The 26,236-nt window shown below is 38.0% G+C and overlaps 1 long non-coding RNA gene across 3 annotated transcripts in view; it reads right to left on the bottom strand.

Moving 5' to 3' along the window:
• The window catches only part of LOC105468890 (uncharacterized), a 49,927-nt gene that overhangs the window by 9,672 nt on the left and 14,019 nt on the right, over positions 1 to 26,236 (bottom strand). For 2 of the 3 annotated variants that reach the window (XR_011610975.1, XR_011610976.1), the window contains exon 2: positions 24,046 to 24,133. This is a non-coding gene — a long non-coding RNA (uncharacterized lncRNA). Of the gene's footprint in view, positions 1 to 7,319; positions 7,425 to 24,045; positions 24,134 to 26,236 lie in introns of all 3 variants that reach the window. The other variant, XR_979702.3, reaches the window with a different exon arrangement.

Genomic DNA, 26,236 nt, shown 5'->3' with positions numbered 1-26,236 from the left:
GTAGACAATACTGAGTATACAGGGTAAGACACCACAATCCACTTTTCTCTATCCTCACCATGCTTGTTTGATCTGAGCCTCCTAAATGATCTGCCTCCTGCCATTCAACACCCTCTTCATCCATCTTCCATAAACACAAATTGATCATGACAAATGATGTATCGGTTCCCTTTGCTCTTGGGAAAATATTCAGAATATTATCCTAGCTTAAAATGTTCTTCATGATAGAACACTTCTTTTCCATCTTGATTTCTCATTTTTCTTTCTCTTGTACATGCCACTCAGGCATATTCAACACCTCTAAATCCCCAAAAGTGCTGAAACATTCTTTTCCCTGCTCTTCCTGGATAATTGTTATTTTGATAATTTTTTTTTTTTTACTAATTGTTATTAGTTTTCTATTGCTGTGTAACAAATTACCAGAAATGTAGCAGTTTTTAACAGCATGAATTAATCTCACAATTTCTATAGGTTAGAAGTCTGGCACAGTGTGGTTGGTTTATCTTGTCAAAGTCTCATTAGACTAAAATCCAGGTAGTATCCAGGACTACAGCTCTCATCTGGGGCTTATGGTCTTCTTCTACACTCACTGGATATTGGCAGAATTCAGTGCCTCATGGTTGTGGGACTGTGGTCCCTATTTCCTTGCTGTATGGTCCTCTTTCTCTTCAAGCCAACAATGGTGCCTTGATAATCCTTGTGCTTTGATTTCCACTTCTGCCTTCTGTTTTAAGGATTCATGCGATTACATTAGGCACATCTGGATAATCAAAGATACTCTCTCAATTTTAAGGTCAATTGCTTTGTAACATTACATCCACAAAATCTTTTTGCCATTTAATGTAATCTATTCATGGACATAAACACCAGAGAGTGAAGTCCACGGGGAGCCAACATTCTGCCTGTCAAAATTATAGCATCAAATTTGGCTTAGAGGCCCTTGTTATAAAATTCATGCTCATTTATTTCTCTGCCTCCATTTCTAGAGTATAAGTTTCATGATGTCAGTGACTATGTCTACCGCACAAATCTGATGTGTTGGAGCTGGCTAGTACTAGCTAACAAGTGCCTATTATTAAATTTTCAGGAATTTTTTAATCTGTTTGTTAAATATAGCTATTAGTTAAAAAACAAATTATATTCTCAAAAGGTAATAAATGCTCTAATTCATTACCTGTTTATTCTCATAGTGTTTACTATGATTTATTCTCTTGAAGTTATTTTCCCTGATTCAGTCTCTATGGTGGAAATACTATCTGTTGATGGACTACTGCACATCTTTTCAACTTCCTGTTCAATGCCATTATTAGGTTGGTGCAAAAATAATTGCAGTTTTTGCCATTACAGTACATTATGTTGGTAGCTTGAAATTGACAATATTGGATGTATTTAAACCAAATAAATCAGCACCACTAGTTGACATCTTGATGTATTATTTATTTGATTGTTTAGACTTAAGAAAATGATGGTGAAAATGTTAACAGCACAGATTAAGCTTACAGCAGGTCATGTCTATAGCCATTACACAAAAACTTAAAGAAATATTATTCTTCCAGTATCTAAAACCTATGATTCAGCAAAGAAGCAGGTCATGATATTGACAAGCAAAGAAAGTTACAACTTACTGCCTGATTTTACTTTAATCTTAGTTATTAATACAAAAAAAAATCAAGTAACATTCTTATGTGAACTATATTCATTCATCAGATACAACCATAGCTTGGCTAAAAATACAATAGTTTAGCAAAAAAAAAAAAAACAATTCTATGGAAACAAAATGGCTACATTAAATTTAAAATAAAGAGTAAATTGTACACTATACATTCTTTACATCAATGTTTTATATTAAAAAGTATATGTTTATGTATGTGTACATAAACATACATTTTTACACCATCATGAAACATTTACCAGCCCACCACTGAATGCACTGAATATACCCCTAGAGCTCATCACAATGCTTAGCACATATGGGGTGCTCAGTAAATGTTTAATGAATGAATGAATAGAAGCAATGGTCTACATAATTGACCAGAGAACACAGGCTGGGTGGAAAGGGAATAGAGGCCAGAAAAGAAGCAACAGTTTGGGGAAGTTGGGAGGATTCCAAGAACTAGAGGTCAGTTGAGAATTTCTGTAAGATTCTACAGAAGTTATAAAGTAGGAGACCAAAAAATAATTAAAGGAGCTCTGACAAGACAAAGCATCTTAGGAATTAGAGAAAGCTAGGAACTAATCACGTGCAAGGCCCTGTGCTGTTAGTCCACTTTGAGTTAATACTTTATAGTCCTCACAAAACCTTCATTTATCCTCATTTTATAGGCAAAGAAACTAGGTAATTAAGGTTAATCAACTTGCCCAGACTCAGTCAGCTAGTAGAGGGTAGAGGCCAGATCCAAAGCCTGCACTCTTGAGGTCTACACCAAATGGAAGTGGGAACAAGGCTATGAGGAGTTGTAATGCAAGAACTTACTACTCACAGTGTGTTCTGAGGAACACAAGAGGGGGTTTTTGTTAGAATGTTGATTTTCAAGCCCTACCCCAGATCTACTGAATCAAATCTGTCTTCTTTTTTTTTTTTCTGTCTTTTACAAGATATACTGGAAATGCCTATGCACCTTGACTTTGAAAACCACTAGTTTAGGAGGCAGTTGTATCAGCAGGTAACCACATTGCAGATGGTCACTAAAGTCAAAGAAGTCAAGAAGTACTATAACGTATATTGTAAGACTGAACTTGCCCAAGTAAAGTGAGGGTGCTCCTTCTAGCATGTGGCATATTAAAATCACCTAGACACCTTTGTAAAATACCAAGGCATTAGTAAATTTAAAGTGATTCCGATATATAACCAAGGTTGAGAACTTATCAGGAGCATCGCATTAGCCATGCCATTTCTCTCAGATGTGAACAGTAGCCCCTACTTATCAAAACAAACAATGAAGCAAACGTCTGTGGACCGGACTTGAGAGGCTGAAGCATCTCCTCCCCAGGATATAATCACTCTTATGCCTCACAGTGGTTTTCTAGCCTTGCTCTTTACACAATAACCCTGCCTTCCAACCCCCGAAACAGACTGGCTCATAGGATTTCACATTTCATGTGCCCTTCACCGGGCACTCCCTCTTTTCTCCTTGCCACCAGGCCACATCCTTTCCTTCCACCAGCCCACATTTATTTCCAGACCTAAAATGATTCCTTAATGTCATTTTTTATTCTGTCAGCCTTTTATTCTGCTCATATGACATCATACCACTCACCAGGATTAAACTGTACCAAAGATCCTTGGAAACAAATTCTACAAAATAAATATAATTTAGGGAGGGTACACAGTTCTGTTTGTTCAAATCAAGTATTCTCCTTAAAAAAAAAAAAAAAAAAAAAAAAGCCACTAAAGCTAGTTTCCTGTATCTGGATCCTCTGCTGTGCAGTAACAATACAAGGCCCACAAAAGAGGGCTGAGTTCCTTCCCACATGCACTGCTTTTTCTCCAGTAATAGATTGTATTCTGGTTGACTGCCAGGCAACAATAGTCGACTCATGCTGGCCGGCTCTCAACACAGGTCTCTGAAGAAGAGGAGGAAAAGGGCAAATTGATGCTTCTAGTTTTCTCTCAATAATCCCTCCCCAGGGCTCAGGTTCACATGTGGACTTCTGTTACCAACCTTGTTTGATCTCTTTAAAGAAGTCCCTTGTCTCCATTTGGATGACATGAAGACTCATAAGAACAGCAATAGGAACACTTAAGAGCTTCTTGTCACATGATAAACAGTCTGATTAGATCTTCTGGTTTAGTGACTTCCTCTTCGCTCTCACCAGCTACTGAAAGTGTGGCCAGTCACTTTGATTGGGGATGTAATTGATTCTTTGGACTTTGCTCCATTCTTAACAGTATTCCAATACTGTAACTAGATAGTGGGCTGTATAGACTGAAAAATGGTTTTGCTAAGCGTAATGAGAATTGTTTCCAGGTTATCCTTTCATTGTAAGAATTCACTAAGGCATGCAAACCAATTTCATTTATTTCCTCTTCTGTTTCTCAGAAAAGGGCCTTTTTTTAGCAGGGTAGTGGTGGGGAGGATGGTGATAGCTTATATAAATTCCAGAAAACAAGGGATGGAGATGAAAGATGTTTAAAACAAGCAAATCAAAACAGTCTCTAAGAAGGAAGTCAAGTAAAATTCTTTTTGACATTTGAAAAGCTTTAGTTCTGATTTACGCCCACACTTGTACTCTGTTACTTAAAATTCCCTGCGTTTAGCTTATACCTTCTAGGAACATAGATACTCATCTCCATTCATTGATTCATACGTACATACATTTAATCACTATTTCATTCATTTATTCAGTAACATTTATTGGATATTTGATAGAAACAAAGGGTTCAGCATAAACAAAAATAAGACATGTTCCCCAACCTCAAGTAGCTCAGAATCTAAAGGAGCAGATAATTTCTAAATTGTCTAAAACTTATACAGGTGCTAAAATGTAAATCTCTGGATAATACAGTGGGAATGCAGCAAATATCATGATCAACTCTGTAGGGGCAGCAGTAGCAGGGTGGAACTTTTTTCTTAGTAAAGAAAGAAGAAAATTCCAGAAAAGAAATAAAAAAAAGAGCTTCGGAACCAATTTTCTATAATCAAAATAGAGGTGCTCAGATTTTGTCTAGTGCTATCTTTTATATGAAACTCATATGTCAATTGAGGTAAGCTTTCTGCTTAAACTAAGGCTACTCAGAACCCCCAGGCCATAGTCAAAGCCTTTTCTAAGAGTTCTATGAATCTCAGGAGGATCTGGGTTTCTATTGTCACTTCTAGTTCTGAGCTCCTGCTCCCATAAATCAGTTCTATTTATGAATTATTTTATCTTCCTTGAATGTTGCCCCTGACTTACACCACTTACACTCAGATATGGACTTTCAGGATTTTTCCTTGATCTTAAAAAATATCAACAATAAGATCATGACAGTATGGTGCTTGTAACTGTAACATCAGTGTAGGGAGCAAAGAGCTGAGTCCCTGTGTGAACCAATCCTCTATTTGAAACAATCCACCCCTTGTCTTTTGTCCACCCAGGCACACTGGTGTCACGTGCTCTTTCTTCATTTCAGTGGCTTCTCTCTTTCTCTTCTCTATGATCTTTTTTAAAGTGGGCTTCTAGGATTGCTCCTAGCAACTCCAAATGCTTTTCATGCCACACTGAGTAATGCAGTACTCACCAGCTCCAATCCCAAAAGTCAGCTCAAGGACATTTTTGTTTATTCAAAGTTCTCTGGTGTTTAAGCAATCCTGGGAACAAAGTACCTTTGTTCCCAGAAGAAATGCTTCTGCTATGAACAGACACTTCTCAAAAGACAACCATGCGTCCCACAAACATATGAAACAAGGCTCATTATCACTGGTCATTAGAGAAATGCAAATCAAAACCACAATGAGATGCCATCTCATGTCAACTAAAATGATGATTATTAAAAGTCAGGAAATAACAGATGCTGATGAGGATGTGGAGAAATAGGAATGCTTTTAGACTGTTGATGGGAGTATAAATTAGTTTAACCATTGTGAAAGAGAGTGTGATGATTCCTCAAAGATCTAGATACCATTTGACCCAGCAATCCCATTACTGGGTATATAACCAAAGGATTATAAATCATTCCATTATAAAGACACATGCACAAGTATATTTATTGCAGCACTATTTACAATAGCAAGGACTTGGAACCAACCCAAATGCCCACCAATGATAGATTGGATAAAAAAAATTTGGCACATATACACCCTGGAATACTATGCAATCATAAAAAAGAATGAGTTCATGTCATTTGCAGGGACATAGACAAAGCTGGAGGCCATCATTCTCAGCAAACTAACACAAGAACAGAAAACAAAATATCACATGTTCCCACTCATAAGTGGGAGTTGAACAATGAAAACACATGGACACAGGCAGGGGAGCATCACACACTGGAGCCTGTTGGAAGGTGGGGGGAAAGGGGAGGGAGAGCATTAAGACAAATACCTAATGCATGCGGGGCTGAAAACCTAGATGATGGCTTGATAGGTACAGCAAACCACCATGACACATAAATACCTATGTAACAAACCTGCACATTCTGCACATGTATCCGAGAACTTAAAGTAAAAAAAAAAAAAAAAAAAAAAAAAAGGACGCTTCTAATACCATCTACTTTTCTTAAAAAGTGCTTACCAATTTCTTCCAAGCAACATTACAACCAATACTCTTCATATTTGAGGATGATGTTACTGTTCATCAAAACCCCTTTTGGCTGGGCATGGTGGCTCGTGCCTGTAATCCCAGTACTTTGGGAGTCCAAAGTGGGCAGATCACGAGGTCAAGAGATTGAGACCATCCTGGCCAACATGGTGAAACCCCGTCTCTGCTAAAAATACAAAAATTAGCCGGGCATGGTGGTGGATGCCTGTAATCTCAGCTACTTGGGAGGCTGAGGCAGGAGAATGGGGTGAACCTGGGAGGCAGAGGTTGTAAAAAAGCCGAGATCATGCCACTGAACCCCAGCCTGGTGACAGAAGAAGACTCCGTCTAAAAAAAAGAAAAAGAAAAAGAAAAAGAAAAGAAACATACACACACACACACACACACACACACACACATACACACACACACACACACACACTTTCTTTTCTTCCTACTTTTGTTCTGGTATTCTTTGGAGATGGTTTGGAAGAAATCCAGTTCCATTACTGTAGATCTATGCCTCACTTTTTAGTTAATCTGATCATGGTTTTGTTAAATCTGGATGTCTTAAGTCTCTAAAAACCCCAGATACCCCAGGAACAAGTATTACTCACCAACTATGGTATTAAAAATGAGCCACTGTCTCTGAGTTCATTTACTTGTTCTATAAACATCAATCATGTACCATGCATTAAGTTAATCGTTGTTCTGCTCTAGAAGAGCTCACAGTCTAACCAAATACAAATTCCAAAAAAGCTTTAAGGAAAGGCAACATCTTTGGAAGCCATTAATAGCCTCTCAAGGGGATGGCTTTAATGGGCAATCGTTTTGGGGGGCCTATTTCCCATTCATTAGTTAAAACATTGATCCTATGCTTTGCCATTGTGCCTCATACTTGTTCTATTTCCTGTGATATAATTGGCAGTAATTTAGGAACATCCTCTGAAAAGAAAAAAAATTTGTAGAAATGTAGGTTATAAGACTCTTTCCCCCAAATTGTGACTTATAAATTCCTCTTTTATATACTCATAGGGCCTAGAACATTATATAGTATGTTATAATTATATTATAATTGTTACATTATATTATAATTGTGCAATTACCTGTCTGTCGCCTCCCCTAGAAGTGAGCCCCTGGGGAAGGTTATGATTTATCCAAATTCAGTTCCTAGTGTAGTGTTTGAAATTGTCAGTGTACTCACAGAAGACCTGGGAAAGAAAAGGAAAAGGAAGGGAGGGAGAAAGTAAGGATGATGACTATCATTAGTGTGAGTCAGATTATTCTGCACAATTGCTTCTATTTGGCACCTGGGAGGCTCCCCATTCAAAGGTGTGGTCAGTCTTACACAGAATTTGCAGATGGCTCAGCACAAGGACCTCAGCTGTCAGCTAAATCAGGATGAATATTCTGTAAAAACTGGGATTAAATGCCTTCTGTGAGATTGGGCAAATAATACTGAAGTCTTGTTAACATTTAATGTTAAATTCTATGACCTGATACTCCATAAATATCATAGCTGCTAGAAACAATACTGAGATTCTAACCTTAGGTTTTATTTTGTTTTTAATTTAAAATGTTATCGATTTGTCATATCTTAGTGCTGAATTTTGTGCCTGCAAAATTCAGATGTTGAAGCCCCAACCCCAGTACCTCAGAATGTAACTGTATTTGGAGACAGGAACTTTGAAGAGGTGATTAAAGTAAAATGTTGTCAGGGTGGGCCCTAATCCAATCTGACTGGTGTTCTTATAAGAATTGGAAATTTAGACAAATGAAGAGACGCCAGGTGTGTGCATGCAGAGGAAACACCAAGGGAGTAGTCAATGAGAAGGCAGCTATCTTCATGCCAAGAAAACAAGCCTCAGAAGAAACCAAACCTGCTGACATGTTGATCTTGAGCTTCTCGTCTTTAGAACTATGAAAACAAGGCTGGGTCTGGTGGCTCACGCCTGTAATCCCAGCATTTTGAGAGGCTGAGGCTGGTAGATCACCTGAGGTCAGGAGTTCGAGACCAGCCTGCCCAACATGGTGAAACCTTGTCTTTACTAAAAATACAAATTTTAGCCAGGCTTGGTGGCAGGCACCTGTAATCCCAGCTACTTGGGAGGCTGAGGCAGAAGAATTACTTGAATCCAGGAAGCGGAGGTTGCAGTGAGCTGAGATCGCACTACTACACTCCAGCCTGGGCAACAACAGTGAAACAAAAACATGAAAACAATTCATTTCTGTTGTCTCAGCCACCAGCCTGTGCTATTTGGTTATGACAGCCCTAAAAAACTAATACACTTAGCATTGTTCTCAAGCTATAATCATTGAGACTAATCCTGGCTCTTCCACTATCCAGCAATTACTTTTTAAAATTAAATTAAAAATTTAACTTAAAAAGTTGAATTAATATCCACCATGGATGACACTACTAAAAAACAAAAAAACAAACGGAAAAAACAAAAACACAAAAACGAATAAATAAATGAATGGCATGAGTTACAAAGTACAAAGATCTAAAAAAAAATTGGAAGTTAAAATTGAAAAGAAGTCTACCTGTATGGTCCTGGATAAATCTCTTATCTTAGGAGGATCTGAGTTGTCTCTTTTCTAAAATAAGTGAGATCATGAGAGGAAGAAAGTGGCCCTCACTGCTGGGGAGTCCTTACCGTACTCAGTTCCCCACCACACTGAGAATCTCCCCTCCTCACAGTTTCCATGCAGAACCCCTGAAGAGGGAGGGGCCTAGGGAGCCCCTCCTTGTCATGAACCATCAATAAAGTCCGCTGTGCTCAGCCAAAAAAAAAAAAAAAAAAAGAAAGTAAAAATATAAGAAGACCTTAGAATCAACAGATGGCACATGTTTGCCTTGACTTAAAGATATGATTAGAAACCAACATTGTTAGTCTGAGAGAAATTTGCAAATCTATAATGCAATTGTATTTTATCACAATAGGCTAGGTTGTACCACATTTAAAAACAATGTCCAAATCTCAGCATCCAAAAAATAATTGATTTATTTCTCTTTTTCATTGTAAATTTCAAGTCAGTGCAGCTCATACTAGTCACTCAGGCATCCATGCTGATAATGGTTTAATTTTCAACAATTACTTTGCCAGAGAAAGAGATGGGGGCAAATTAATCATGGCTCTTAAAATTTCTGCTCAGAAGCAGCCATATGCCACTTTCATTCAGATTTCATGAGGAAAAGTAAAGCATATGAGTATGCCTAACATCAAAGTGAGTGGGAGTCCAATTTTTCTATGTGATGGAAAGGACAGGAATGAAATATTTGTCAACAGACTGCTGATAATTGCCAGCCAAATTGGTGAAGGATGCTCACAAAATTTGATTGTGTTTATGGGTGAACATAATTTGGAAATTTCAATCTATTAAACCTAGGAAACTCTGCTTGAAACTTGAAAGAGTTAATTTAACCACAAGAACGAGGAGACGGAGAAGGAGGAGGAGAGTTATCTCTTATATTAAGAAATAAATTCATGAAGTTCTTTACCTCAAGAGTTGCTACAGAGTAAAAAATGCTTCAGAAAAAGTCTAAATTAGTACATGAAATTGACTCCATGTCAACTGAGAATTAAAAATTTTAAGATATCTCAATATCCCTAGTAGCTGAATCACTCAGTTGTTTTTTTATTTGTTGTTTTGGTTGGTTGGTTGGTTGGTTAGTTTTGTAAACAAGTAAGCTTTGTACTAACACACTGTGCTAATTTAGTGGTGACAACATTACTGGTTATCCATGAAAACAAATATGATGTGTCTTGAAATTTGAGTTTTCTGTTAGCCCATGTTTAATCTATTCAATCTGTGATAGAAGACAGTCCACTTTGTAGCCTAAAATACATTGGAGGTAAAAAATCCAGGGAAGCCACCCTCATCATTGTTTAGTATATAAATTGCTCTGAATGCCTATCAACTGCAGTCTCTCTGCTAGGCACTTTTCATACACTATCAAATGTACTCTTCTCCTCAACCTAGACATGTAAAGTGCAGTGATCCTGAACTGTTCTCAAAGGCTTGTGGGTCACGATTCATGGACATGCGACATGAAACCATCCTCTCTCTCCTGGAAAAAATTAAGTTTGTTCAAGCCACTTGTGGCTCTAATCTCGAATACAGTATCAAAACCTTTCCCAATGAAAACTTAGATAGGCAACAAAGAAATATTATAAAAGCATAAAGTCATCTTGCCCTTTTGAATTACTGATAAAATCATGTCCATGAACTATGAACTTGGGCAGACTTCTTTTAGTTTCCAATCCTTATCCTTAGAGAGGGAGGTGATCTTTTTAATAAGTCTTTGAAAAAAATTTTAAACTCTCAAGCAAAAGAATGCCCAAAAAACATAAACAGGGAATATATGTATGTATACACACAGACACACACACACAGACACACACACACACAGACACACACACATATTTATCTTGAAATCCAAACTTAAACCACTTATCTTACAAAAAGAAAAAACATAATAATAATTAATTTGTGTGACAAAGGAAAGAGAGTCTCTTCTGCTCATTGTTGAAGAGCCCTGGAACAAGTGTTATTGGTTCAATGTTACAGATGAAGAAAACGAGGTCAAGTCATTAACACAAAATCCAAAACTGATCTTTATTCACTTTCACTTTCTGAATCCCCATCTCCCTTTTTACTACTTTCTATCCACCTCAAACGCCTGCCTTTTCCTTCTCGCTGCCAGAATTTCTGAATCCAGGATCAGGGAAGTCCCCAATGAGCTGCATTCTCAAGAAATACTGATGCACACCTCCCCACCCTCAGGCTTTTCCCAGACCCTTCATTTGTTTCCTAAGAGGTTCTGACAGACTTTTACTTATTAATGTTTGTATCAGGGTTTTTTTTTTTTAAAACAAAATTTGAGATGGTGATTGCTTTTGATGAAACAAGGAATTCTTTGTGTTTGGACCAAGGAACTTCAATTGGAAAGAAATGGGAGTGAAGGCTTTTCTGGTGTCCTTGAAATCATACTACCACACTATCAGCCCTCATTGAGGGATGACTTTACTCTGATTCTTCTAATTCAGATATCAGAAATCTACTATTCAAAGATGATTACCCTTGAGAAAGACTCTTAAATTAGGAAATTTAAACCAAAAGAAGAGGTTTCAATAATATATGGCATGTAGGGAATGATTTCAGACACTTAATCCAACCACAGTGTTTAAAAGCAGAGAAAAATCCATGAATACTCCTGCTGTCATCGGCTCAGAGATGAGTCATCTACTTTCTTTGTTTTTTTTCTGTCAGTCATTTAGCCTGTGGCTCTCCTCTAATTAAAACTCCCACAGATGTTTCCAGACTGGCTATTGCAGTCTTTCGTCACAGCTCACTGAATCTCCACATTGTATACAATATGATCTCTTTTAGTTGGTGCTCAGAAGCATTTGAACACAAGACTGGCACAAGGATAATCAGAACTGATCAGAGGCAAATCTGTAGCTAAAGATGTTGTATCCAAAGGAAATCGATGCCTACCAAAATTTCCCCTATGCTTCAGTTAAAGAAAGACAGGAAAACAAATAGAGAAGCTACTTTCCAGCAAGTTTTGATCCTGACCTCATTTTCCCATGGCTATGTGGCACAGCAGCAAACACTTCAGTTGAATTTCCTTGTTGGTACTTGTCTGGTCTCTTTTATTTTTCCCCAGTGTTGCAACTTGATTACCTAAGCCTCATCAATCCACTTAAACAAGCATAAATGGGAATTTCCACTAAACACATTTCCAAAGAATATTCAATATTGGTCATTGAAGTGAATTATCTAATGTATGAAAAATGAAGCAGCTGTGAATTATCTAATGTATGAAAAACACTAGTTAACCCCTTTCACTATCATCACCCTTCTATCCTAGCCTTTTAATGTTCAGAGAGATATTTAGAATATCCCTCTTTTCTGAGAGCTCTATGTACATGTGAAAAGCTAAATCAAATAGATGAGTCTAGTAACTAAATGTGATCGGCAATGGGACTTTTTTCTGCAGCTCCCCATTAGATGTCTGGGCTCTAGAGACTACAAGTTGACCCATAGCTTAACAAATTTCCATAGAAATTTACTATGAGCCACTGCAATGTATCATGGATACATGGATACAAAGGAGAAAAAAAAGTCTTAGTTCCTGCCCTTATGTTTTTCACTGTCTCTCTTCACAGGAAGAGAGAAGTAAGAAGTAAAATAACTTGTAACTGCACTGGCGACTCTAGAAGGCAAACACTTTGCCAAGTGATATTAATAATAATCCTTAGAGAGAAACATGAAATGAACTGGTGCTTCTATGATGTTGATAATGTTGTGATTTTTTTTTATTGTAGGCATGTTCACTTTGTGCTTTTATGTGCTCTTTATGCACTTCTATATGGATTTTGCATGTATTCTGTATTTCTATACTCTTTATGCATTACTTTAATTTTAAAAATGCTTTAAAATCCCTTACATGAATTTCATATATTTAGCTCTAAATCCAGCATTGTTTCCCAACACCATCTTAGTGATATATTTATTACTTACCTAAGCATGTTTTTAGACAAGGGGGGATAAAAACAAATGAACAGAAACCAAAACGATGTTTCCTTACTTAAGTGATACAGTGTGCCATGCACTGATCAGGCATTAGGCCTTGAAAGCCATAATGAAGGAAAGAAGTGTCTTGGCCACGATAGGTCTCAAACTGAGACTTAGGGCTGGCTGTGCAGTGCTTTCAGGCACAGCGTTCAGGGTGTGAAGGAGTGAGGAAAGAAAAAAGAATCTGAAGACATCTAGGTGAAATATGCTCTTTCCATTTAATTACTAGCCCACACCATTTACTATTATTTTCTGCCCATCTGTTTCACATACTCTGCCCACCTGGACAGCCCAAGAGAGCAATCAAATTTCCCAAGCAGTTCTAGGCTCTTCCATTCTCACTGCTGCTCTGTGCATTTCAATCTTTCAGGTCAGCATCAAGCTGTGTGAGGAATCACCAAGCAGCCTCCCACATCTCCAAGCAGCTATCGCGTGGTAAACACAAGTCTATAGGCCAGGCTAGGTAATGCCCCACATCAATAAAACTAAGAGTCAACTATCTCCTATTATAGAAACTATGGAAAGGCTAGTGAACTCCTCATTAACCTTTTAAGTAATCCCAGTCAGCACTAGCATCCTTAGTGCTGCAAGTTGACCCACAGCTCAATACATTTATAACCAAAGAGTAAAGACAAAAATTATAACCAGCTTTTATTGTTTAAGATAAAATGGTAACCTTCATGTATTTTAGGAGATGATAAAATAGTTTTGTTCGGTCTTATCCTTTTCATTCCATCTCCCTCCCTATCTCCTTACCTCCCTGTCCCAGCCATCTCCTCTGCTCCTGATTGCTATGTCACTATTAATAACGCTGTGGTCCCTCGGACTATGAGGCATTCGATGACAGTGCTTTTATCATACTCATCTTGCCTGCACACTGTCTAACACAGTGCTCAAATCAGAGTCACTCAATAAATATGGGTTAAATAATGAAGAAAAACATATGAAGACCAAACTATAAGAAATTAAGTATATTCTCTAAAACATAAGAATTAATTTAGTCTGCTAGAAACTTAGAGCCCAGTATAAAATGTTAGAAACGTAAATAATCTTATATCTCCTTTAATATAACCCCCTTGTATAACAAGTGAGAATGCAGATACCCAGAAAGGTCAGAGAGACAGCTGGGAAAAAGCCTCCCTCGAGGAGTCACACTAGGTTCACCACCCTAGGAGCAGTCTTTTCTGATTAACTTCCCATTCTCATCACTTGAAGTTTTGGTATTGCCTCAGCCAGCTACCAAAAATGTTCTCATGATTTTTTTCCCTCTGATTTGCTTTTTGTCAGTTAAGTAACTTTTGTTTTGCTTTGTTTTGTTTCATGAGTCAGACTCTTCTCAATAACCGTAGTGACCTTTTCTTAACCTTCCAGCTACTTCTCATTTGTTTTAAACATTCTCTAAGTTGCCTACATTCAACTATTTATTCATGTTTAAGAAAGAACGCTGTTAAAAACTGTGTCTGTTAAAAGAGGGATTGGAAGCCCTATCCCCAAATGTGATGTGAGTTAATGGAGAAGAAGGAAAAAGGGAAGTGTCCCAGGCTGGTGAGGAAACTCACCAGAGCCTGGAGGATGCCAAGCATTCTCTTACGTGAGTTTTGGTGTTACTAATTTAGCCAAGTCAGACAGGACACACACAGGAAATCCTGATAAGCAGCCCCCAAAGACATTTTTTGCAAAATAATAAAAATAAATGAATGAGAGGGCTCATCTGGAACATCTTTCCAAAATGTAAGCAATGTAAAAGTGAAACAAGGGGCCGGGCGCGGTGGCTCAAGCCTGTAATCCCAGCACTTTGGGAGGCCGAGGCGGGCGGATCACAAGGTCAGGAGATCGAGACCACAGTGAAACCCCGTCTCTACTAAAAATACAAAAAAAAAAAAATTAGCCGGGCGCGGTGGCGGGCGCCTGTAGTCCTAGCTACTCAGGAGGCTGAGGCAGGAGAATGGCGTGAACCCAGGAGGCGGAGCTTGCAGTGAGCCGAGATCGTGCCACTGCACTCCAACCTGGGCAATAGCGTGAGACTCCGTCTCAAAAAAAAAAAAAAAAAAAAGTGAAACAAGGTCTCAAGCTGGTAAATTCATTCAAATATTTATTTCTTCAACTAACATTTAGAAAGCATGTTTACTTTTACCAAATCTCATACCAGACAACTGGGTTATAGTAGAAAGAAATCAACCCTCTCTTCAAGGAGTTTAGGTTAAAGGAACAAAGATAAAATTTCCCAAAAGTATTGATGTTGAGCAAGGGTCTAGGTTTATTTCAAACTGTCAATAAGAGTACTAGCTTCAAAGAAAGCTGGTTCAAATCTTGCTTCTGCAAAGTGTCTTTATAGTAAAAACCAAAATAAACAAAAATGACAAAAAATTCTTAACTTGATAAGAGTGTTAGTGTAGGTACTAGAAAGGAATGTCTGCTAAGTTTTTGATCTATTTACAAGATTTTAAGTTTGTAATACTATCATACATGTATCAGCTTTGTAGGCTAAACTCTAACTTCACTGATTGGGACGTTAATCAGAAATATTACTAATTGGTAAAGAACAATTCTTAAAGTATCAAAAAGAATTAATGTTTTGCTCAGGTTTGAGACATTTGTTTCTTTCTCGCTACCTAAAATTTCTCCTATTAGATGGTGAGACATATATAATGAAATTAGAACATATATTGTCTATCATGAATACAGATAGTGACTGAAGCTTTTTGTGACTGATAAGAATTATTAGTAAAAGTGAAAAATGACAGTATAAAGTGTTCAATGTTTGTTTCATCATGTTATAAAGATACATAATCAGTGTCCTCACTGGGAGAATGTCAATGGTTTTCTGTTCTTTGCCACAACTTAGATGGACTATTCTCTCAACGAACATATTCTCTTCACTCTTGACTCTCATACTCAGGTATTATTTTCATCAGATATTATTTTACTCTGCTAGTGGTGAAAAGTACTGTGTAGTCAGAGAGACGTGGTTTTAATATCTGCCCCACCACTTAACCAGGTTTGGATATTGGAAAGCTATTTAAACTTTCTGAACATCAGTTTCCCCATTTCTAAAATGGAAATAATTTCCCATCAAATAGAATTGTTTGAAAGTTACAAAAGATACGGTATATAATGTATTACTCTTACAAAGTAAGCATTCAATAAATTACAGTTACTTTAATTATATCATCATTATCATTATCATCACCACCACCATCACCATCACTACCACGATCATCACCACCACCATCAGCAGCATCAGCATCATCATCATCATCATCATCATCATCTTTTTCAGCCACTGTGAGTGTTCTCTGCCCATCGCATGAAGAATACATCAAAGAATCTTAGGTTTGATTATTTGCTTCAAAACTTAGTAGCTTTGAAATGAGGGTAAATTATTTAATGTTCTCATTTGAATTTCTCATCTATAAAATTGGGATAAAGAAAGAACTACATCACTGTGTTTAGTGACGACTAATTTAAATAATATGAGTGAAGTGTCTACTATTGTATGGAGTAGGTTCTCACTAAATGACATTTCCTTTACACAATATTGGCATTACATTTGTTGATTTATAAGTGTCATTAGTGTGAGGCAGTCCCCTAGGGCCTGCTCATTCCTGGAGAAGGTGATCAAATCACATTACAGATCCTGCAAAACTGCAGACAAGAATCAGGGTCTCTCATTAAGATTCATTCATTTAAGAAGCTCCATCCCATGAAATAATTTGTTTCTGGTTTAAACCAAGTGTAAATATATTAAAAATAAATGAAAATGACAGTATGTATATATAGTAACTGAGTTCCATGTGCATGCCTAAGAGGGTAAAAGATAATGGTCACAAAGTTCCTGTGAATAGAGTCAAGGGGAGAGTTTCATTTGAGGTCCCGTTGGCTGCTAATTCCAAGACTCATTTCTCACGAGTACCCAACCTCCCTCACCAATTCCCTGGCTCAGTCCCACGCCCTGTGCATGGCTCCAGCCATTATCAACCACCTGCTATTTTCTGATTATTTTGTGATCCTGCATTTCAATGTCTCTGTACCCTCTAATCCCTCTATCACAAGAGGCTCTAGACCCCTTTCACTTACCTTTCTTCTCTACCTACATACCTTTTACAACTCAGGTGAAATATCAACTTCCTCTAAAAACACTTTCTTCCTTCATTCCATTAATCGTCTTCCTCTGTTTCTTTGGCCTCTATCTTGACCTTTACTATTGACATCCTATGCAACATATTTTATTCTGCAACTCTTCTAAGCATGAGAACTATTTCGGTGTAGGCTCTTGGTCCTATTTGTCCATTTATAATTTTGTTGGTTCTTCAAGGTGCAGCTCAGCTCAAATAACACAGCTCCACTGACACTTACCTATGAAGCTTTTCTAAAATAACCAGATATCTAGGCTTTAGACTTGATTTTCTATCCCAGGTCTTCCATTTATTAATTTGCATCTTTGATTGGTCACTCACAGACTTCAAGTTTCTTTTTTAAAAACCTTCATTAAGTAAAATAAAGATATGGCATTTATCTTACTGAATAATTGTAAATGGCCAAAACAACATGTAGTGCAAAGTATCTAGTGTCTAATAGATGCTCAAAATTCCTAATAATTATTTCTATTCTTCTCAGAATGTTTTTGGCATTTTTATTGTATCAATTATTTCACATATTATACCACATTTTGCCTTATATTATTAGTGTCTACGCATTTGTCCTCTCCTTGTCATTGGATTTTAGATTATGCTCAGATGTTCTTTCTTAAGCATGTGTCTCTGCATGCATATATGTGTGTTTGTTAGAGGAATTTATCCATGGCATAAACCCAATAAATGTGCACTGAGGTTCTCATCAGTAAAGAAGGTGGTGTCAAGATTTAAACTAAGGTAGGTAAACATGAGAAACACACAAGCATCCAAGAATCCTATATAAACAAGCACAAAATATATCTCAGTAAACATTAACATACTATATGAACTATAGAATGTTACACAAACACTAAGAATTATTATTAGAAGTAGGATACAATTTGAGTTAAAATTGTGCCTGTTCTACAGTTACCATTAAGACTTCATTTCATAACTTCTTCCATTACTTTCTTTCTGTAAGAAGTGAGAAAGGATGACTTCCTGATGAGGGAAACTAAGCTGAAGGGTCAATTTTCACCAAGAAATGTGATAGAACCACACACAATTCTGTAACTATTCTTTCCTAAACACTGCAGGGAAGCTGTAGGCATATCTGGTGTAAGTAAACAGAGAGAGACTGAAGCATGTGACCAATTATTCATGTATACTAGAGAGAAAGTTGATTTTTGTCAAGTTCTAAATTTGAGGGTACACAGCAAAAAAAAGAGAAAGTGGTCTTAAAATATTTTTTGTATTTCAGATACACAGATTTTTTCCATCCCACAGGAAACTGACAAAAATAAATACACCAAACTGTTTCCCTGTATGGTAGTTTCCTCTTATCTGTGGTTTCTCCTTCTGTGGTTTTAGTTGCTTATGACCAACTGCTGTCCAAAAATATTAAATGAAAATTCCAGAAATAAACAATTCATAAGTTTAAATTGTGCACTGTCCTGAGTAGTGTGATGAATCAGGGGCTGTTCCACTCTGCCCTACCCGGGGCATGAATCATCCCTTGTCAAGTGTTATCCACATTTTATTTGCTTCCTACCCATTATCAGATCCACTGTCACAGTATCAGGTTATCAGATCCACTGTCACAGTATCACAGTGTTTGTGTTCAAGTAACCCTTATTTTACTTAACAATACGTAACTAATAATAACTGTATTAGTTATTGTCAATCTCTTATGGCACCTAATTTATAAATTAAACTTTATCATAAGTATGTATATATAGGTAAAAACATAGTATATGTAAGGTTCAGTAATATCTATGACTTTAGGCATTTAATGAGGATCTTGGAACATATCCCCCAGAGATGAAAGGGAACTGTTGTATATAAGATTCACCTTTGTATTAGTATTAAGATCTTGTTCCCAAATTCATTTCTCAGGAAGTTGAATTTTAGCCTCTAAGTTGTTGATCCTTGTGTGTTTCTAAGAAACTAAATGTTACCAAGTAGAATTAAGAATTGGGACTAAAATAATGAATAAAGACAACTAAATATATTTCATGCCCTCATTTTTTTTTTTTTTTTGAGGAGGCCTTGAAGTTAAAAGTTGCTTTTTTAAATAAAAGAGTTGGTGTTATGACCTTAGTTGAAAATACTTCTATCATTGCCATTTTACTCTGCAGAGCATTAAACTAACATGGAATCTAGGTTGCTTCTAATTATATAAAGATGGGAATAGACAGAGCCTTTTCACGTTTGGAGCTCTCCTGCCTGCTCCAGGGACTTCTATTTAAATAAAATGCAAGAATATTTGTGTTAGTCCATTTGTGTTGCTATAAAGGAATACCTGAGGCTGGATAATATATAAAGAAAACAGATTAAATTGGCGGAAGGTTTTGCAGGCTCTACAAGCATGGCTCCAGCATTTGCTTCCAGTAAGAGCCTCAGGAAGCTTACGATTATGGCAGAAGGCAAAGGAGAGCAGGAACGTCACATGGTAAGGGAGGGAGCAAAAGAGAGGGAGAGGGGAGGGGTCAAATGCTTATAAGTGCGTTCACAGGAGAATGCACAGTGAGAACTCACTCATTGTTGCAAAAAGGGCACCAAGTAATTCATGAAGGATCTGTCCCATGACTCAAACACCTCCCACCATGCCCCACCTCCAACACTGGGAATTACATTTAATCATGAGACTTGGAGGGGGTGCACATCCAAACAATATCAGTATTCAAAAATGTTTATTTCTTAAATTAAATTTAAAAAGATTCTAATAATCAACCCTAACACATCTAGGGCAAAATGTGTCTGCAGAGTACTCCCACTTTACATATATAAACTCTCATTTCTTCAATAATAATGGCATATGAAACACCTACTATATGTGAGGTACAGTACTAGTTACTTTACAGATTATACCTGTTGGTCTGAGTGCAATTCCCCATCTCCCTCTCTCACTGGACACACAAACACACACACATATACCAATAAAAATTCTGGAACCAACACTCTTAGAAAAGATGTGGCCAGCTAAATCTACCACCCTGTTTTTCTTAATTATGTCCCAATATGGTTTGTCTGTGTCCCCACCCAAATCTCATCCTGAATTGTAGCTCCCACAATTCCCATATGTCATGGAAGGGATGCAGTGGGAGGTTATTGAATCATGGGAGAGGGTCTTTCTTGTGCTATATTTATGTTAGTGAATAAGTCTCATGATATCTGATGGTTTTATAAAGAGGGGTTCCCCTGCACAAGCTCTCTCTCTCTTTGCCTGCCACCATCCACGTAGACGTGACTTGCTCCTCCTTGCCTTCCACCCTGATTGCGAGGCCTCCCCAGCCATGTGGAACTCTAAATCCATGAAACCTCTTTTTCTTCCCAGTCTCAGTTATGTCTTTATCAGCAGTGTGAAAATGGACTAAAACAGTAAGTTGGTACCAGTAGAGTGGGACATTACTGAAAAGCTACCCAAAAATGTAGAAGCACCTTCAGAACTGCAGAGGCAGAGGCAGAGATTGGAGGTTTGGAGGGATCAGAATAAAACAGAAAAATGTGAGAAAGTTTGGAACTCCCTAGAGACTTGTTGAATGTCTTTGACAAAAATGCTGATAGTGATATGAACAATAAGTTTCAGGCTGAGGTGGTCTCAGATGGAGATCAGGAACTTGTTGAAAACTAGAGCAAAGGTGACTCTTGTTATGTTCTAGCAAAGAGACTGCAGCATTTTGCCCCTGCCCTAGAGATCTGTGGAACTTTGAACTTGAGAGAGATGATTTAGGGTATCTAGCAGAAGAAATTTATAAGCAGCAAAGCATTGAAGTCGTGACTTGGGTGCTGTTAAAGGCATTCCATTTTATAAGGGAAGTAGAGCATAAAAGTTTGAGAAATTTGCAGCCCTACAATGCGATAGAAAAGAAAATCCCTTTTTCTCAGAAGAAATTCAAGCTCACTACAGAAATTTGCATAAGTAATGAGGAGCAAATGTTAATCCCCAAGACAATGGGGAAAATGTCTCGAGGTCATGTCAGAAGTCTTCTCGGCAATCCCTCCCATCACAAGCTGGAGGCCCTGGGAGGCAAAAGTGGTTTCCTGGGCCAGGCCCAGGGTCCCCATGCTGTGTGCAGTCTAGGGACTTTGTGCCCTGTGTCTCAGCTGCTTCAGCCGTGGTTGAAAGGGGCCAATGTAGAGCTCAGATCGTGGCTTCAGAGGGTGCAAGCCCCAAGCCTTGGCAGCCTTGACATAATGTTGAGCCTGTGAATGCACATAAGTCAGGAAGTGAGGTTTGGGAACCTCTGCCTAGATTTTAGAGGATGTATGGAAATGCCTGGCTGGCCAGGCAGACGTTTGCTGCAGGGGTGGGGCCATCATGGAGAACCTCTGCTAGGATAGTGCAGAAGGGAAAGGGCAATGTGGGGTCGCAGGCCCCACACAGAGTCCCTAATGGGTAACCACCTAGGGGAGCTATGAGAGGAAGGCCATTGACCTCCAAACCCAAGAATGATAGATCCACCTACAGCTTGCACCGTGTGCCTGGAGAAGCCACAGACACAACACCAGCCTGTGAAAGCAACCAAGAGGGAGGCTGTACCCTGCAAAGTCACAGAGGTAGAGCTGTCCAAGACAAGGGGAACCCACCTTTTGCATCAGTGTGACTGGGAGGTGAGACATGGGGTCAAAGGAGATCATTACAGAGCTCTAAGATTTGACTGCCCCACTGGATTTCAGACTTCCATGGGGCCTGTAGCCCCTTTGTTTTGGCCAATTATTCCCATTTGGAATGTCTGTGTTTAACCAATACCTGTACTCCCATTGTATCTAGGAAGTAACTAGCTTGCTTTTGATTTTACGGGCTCATAGGTGGAAAGGACTTGCCTTATCTCAGATGAAACTTTGAACTGTGGACTTCTGAATTAATGCAAAAGTCAAAAGTTGGGGGACTGTTAGGAAGGCATGATTGATTTTAAAATGTGAGGACATGAGATTTTGGAGGGGCTGTGGTGGAATGATATGGTTTGGCTGTGTCCCCACGCAAATCTCATTTTGAATTGTAACTCCCACACTTCCCACATGTAGTAGAAGGGATACAGTGGGAGGTAATTGAATCATGGAGGTGGTCTTTCTCATGCTGGTCTCATGATAATAAATAAGTCTCACAATATCTGACGGTTTTATAAAGAGCAGTTCCCCTGCCCAAGCTCTCTCTCTTTGCCTGCCGCCATCCATGTAAGATGTGACTTGCTTCTCCTTGCCTTCCACCATGATTGTATGGCCTCCCCAGCCATGTGGAACTGTAATTATCAGCAGTGTGAAAACGGACTAATACATGTCCTAAGATGTAAAACTCTTTGTTCAAATGTGCTTTTAGGTACTCAATTACTCTCATCCATGTCCTCATTCATCTTTCCATACAAACATCCATCTAATAATTGAAGCTTTTTAAAAGTAGGCACAGAGTACTTGCTGTGAGTTAGGCACTTCCCTGTGGGATGCAAAACATATATGGCTCCTTTTCTCAGAGAACTTGCAATTGGATAGAGGAGATGGACATAAATCAATTGTTACTTAAATACTTAAATAATTATATATTAAAACATGAGCTACTGTATCTCTAAGAATGGTTAGGAGTTTGTTAAATGGGAAATGGCAGGAAGAGAATTCCAGGAAGGAGCTCTCAAATTGCATAAAGGTGAACAACATTGAACAAGGTATGAGCCTTGGTGAAACTGAAGGAGGGCTAGTGGGGTAGGAATATAGTAAGTTGAGGTAAAGGTAGAAGGAGCAGTAACCAGGTCATGGAGGAACCACTATGTCTTTGAGCAGTTTTTAGGCCTTTTGGAGGAACCAAAATATCCATTAGTAGTTTTAGACATACTTCATTGACCTGTCCTCTGCCTCCAATATGGATACACTCCTCACTCCACTCAAGCTACAGTTCCTTCTGCTACTCTGGCCCTACCATAAGGACATCCTCTTCATCCAATTCCTACTCCAGCACCCTGTGCTGGGCCACCTAACTCACTCTTGGCCTCTGAGACCATCACCGTAGCATCGTCCTATAAAGATGCCTACCCATCCCCTTTGGGCTTTGCCTCCCACTCTATGTCACTATGGTTGTCCTCCCAGGACAGACACCTACAATATGCTCCACGCAATGTTTCATAAGACTGAATGACTTATGAAAGAAAAAAATAAAAGAAATAAAATAAAGAGAAAAGAAATGAAGTAAAGCATGGAGGAAAAGAAGAAAAATAAGAGCATTTTAAAAAGATGAGAAAAAATGTAGGCTTTGGGAAAACAATACTAAAATCATATGTTTTAAAGAGACCCTAAAAAGTACCCAGTTTAGTCATCCCTAAATCTGGCAAAATATTGGAATTACCTGGAGGACTTTTAAAAATTAAAAATCATGAATGAATGACCTGATGGAGTGGGTGTTATTCAACCTCTGATAACCTGTTAATGACGCATTCTAGTGCAAATGTTTTCAGTTTCCCCTATGCAGGACGCTGCAGTTGCCTTGAACTTCAAGAGACTCGTGTGTGTGTGTGTGTGTGTGTGTGTGTGTGTGTGTGTGTGTGTAAGTGGGAAGAGTGTGGGAAGGGGTACATCTAATAAAATCTCTCCACTTCCACTGCAATCAGGGCAAAATAGAACTCTGAATATATTTTCTGTACTTATTCATGCAGTATTTTATTAGAAGGCTTTTCTGTTTTAAAACAGTGTGAAAGTATTGCACTACAGTATTTGGGTTCCCTTAATCACACATAGAAGATAAAAAGGAAACTAGAGAGTCTCACTGCATTTGGTCTTCACTATAATGAAGGCAAATTCTGAAAATACTCACGGATCTTTCTTGAAATACAAGTATTCTTCAGTGCAACAGAGATTACTCCAATTTGCCAATCTCCTTTAATAGTGTATATAATAATATCTATCATTTAATAATAGTTTAAACCTACCTAGTAATAACTTTAATTATTTTATAGAAAGGGACAATTCAAAAAACTCATTATGCTTTCTGAAGAAAACACCTGACATTTTGAAAACACAAATATTTACAAAAGATTTGCTAGATAAATTATGACAAATATTGTAGCTATAGTTACTTTTTGATCACTGGGCAGATTAAATACAAATACATATGAAGATTTTTCAGATCACAAGGACATTCATTTGTTACCTGTTTATCATGAGCTCTCAGCGGGTTCAGCACCATGCAAAATAATTAAAAAATGGTCAACTCTCTAAAGAAGGAGTTCATATTCTATCTGAAAAGACACAAAGAAGAGAAAAAATAATGCAATGATATTTGTACAAGTATAAAGATAAAGAGAGAGTGTTCTATGGAGCCCATAAAAGGGCATATAAGCCAGTGTGGGAGTTTTAGATAAGGCTTTCTATAGGAAGTGAGGTTTGAGTTACAAAGCTTATTCCCATTGATTGTTTTAAAACTGCCTTTTGATGTGGCCTAGATGAACTTTGGCCTGTAAAGTTTCCTTTGTTGCATTAACCTCAATGCAAGATCATCTAACAAGCTCTATGCCTTATTTAGATAAGCATTAGTGGTCAGGTTTTTGAATCCGGTCATCATTTACTCCTTCCACACCTCATTTAATAAGCATGAATAGTTTTGTTTTTGTTTTTGTATTTTTTCATGTCTGTTTATTACAAATATTTGGGAGCTTTCCTGTTATGGGAGAAGGTAGAAAAGATTTGAAGTTAGTCTAGATTTTAGAATTGGATCCTCCACTTGTTAGTAACTTGACCTTGGCAATCCATGTAAATCTTTACAGTTGCTTCATTTGTAAAACTGACATAAACATATCTTTCTAGTTAGTTGTGCATCACAGAATTAAGCAATATATGATCATGTCTTTATTATGTTTAATATGTTTTATGGATGTTAAAACTCTTTGATAATGAAGTGCATACTTTCTCTCTCTCTCTCTGTGTTTTTTTTTTTTTTTTTTTTTTTTTTGAGACGGAGTCTCACACTGTCACCTAGGCTGGAGTGCAATAGAGCGATCTTGGCTCACTGCAACCTCCATCTCCTGGGTTCAAGCAATTCTCTGCCTCAGCCTCCTGAGTAGCTGGGATTACAGGCGCCTGCCACACCACACTCAGCTAAGTTTTGTATTTTCAGTAGATACAGGGTTTACCGTCTTGGCCCGGCTGGTCTTGAACTCTTGACCTTGTAAGCCATCCGCCTCGGCCTCCCAAAGTGCTGAGATTATTAGGCATGAGCCACCGCGCCCGGCCAAGTGCATACTTTCATCATTTTAAAATAATGAACTTTTTTCTCAAAATGATGACAAGCTGGTTCTAAGTAGTAGTATAATGCTTCTGTCCTGGCAAAGTCATAAGTAGTCAATCTATCCAAATGTTATTTACAAAGGTAATACAAATCTAGTATGCTTTTTATATGAGAAGTGTGAGAGCTGAGCCAATATAAATAAACTAATCAATCATCATTTTATGAGTTTGAAAATGTGTAAATCATTCCAAGCTAGAGGAAATCAGAGAAAGCTTCATGGATGAGTAACATTTGTTCTGTAAGGTAGATATATTTCCAACAAATGGAACTGTATAAGAAAGAAATAGGGGCCGGGCGTGGTGGCTCAAGCCTGTAATCCCAGCACTTTGGGAGGCCGAGACGGGCGGATCACGAGGTCAGGAGATCGAGACCATCCTGGCTAACACAATGAAACCTCGTCTCCACTAAAAATACAAAAAAATTAGCCGGGCGTGGTGGCGGCGCCTGTAGTCCCAGCTACTCGGGAGGCTGAGGCAGGAGAATGGCGGGAACCCGGGAGGCGGAGCTTGCAGTGAGCCGAGATCGCGCCACTGCACTCCAGCCTGGGCGACAGAGCGAGACTCCGCCTCAAAAAAAAAAAAAAAAAAAAAAAAAAGAAATAGGGATAGAGTAAGATGTTTTTGGTTGTTAGCAAATTCTCATTGGAACACAGTTAATAGAAGCATAGATAGTTACATATGAACTAGGGTCTGAGCTGTCCTGTTAGGTCAAGAAGTTTAGATTTTGTGCAAATGATAATATAATAGCATATTTAAATAACTGAGTGACAGACTTAAACCTGAAACTTAGAGGAATTAAAATTATTCTTGTAAGAGATTCGGGGAGAGGAGAATAACTGTGGGGTTAGATAAAATTGTCAAATGCAGACTACCTACTAAAATCTACTTTTAAAATATTGTTCACTCATTCAATAAACTTATATTGAGGATCTCTTATATTCCAGGAAAGATGTAGGTTAATTCCTTCTTATCAACTTGTTTCATATGATTTCCTAGTTTATGGGTATTATTTTAAAAATAAAAATGACTGCCCATATCTTGATTTCTAAATACCATTC

This window comes from Macaca nemestrina, chromosome 12, assembly GCF_043159975.1.
Source record: "Macaca nemestrina isolate mMacNem1 chromosome 12, mMacNem.hap1, whole genome shotgun sequence".
In the NCBI taxonomy this organism is placed as follows: Eukaryota; Metazoa; Chordata; class Mammalia; order Primates; family Cercopithecidae; genus Macaca; species Macaca nemestrina.
This window is presented reverse-complemented; position numbering and strand designations above follow the sequence as displayed.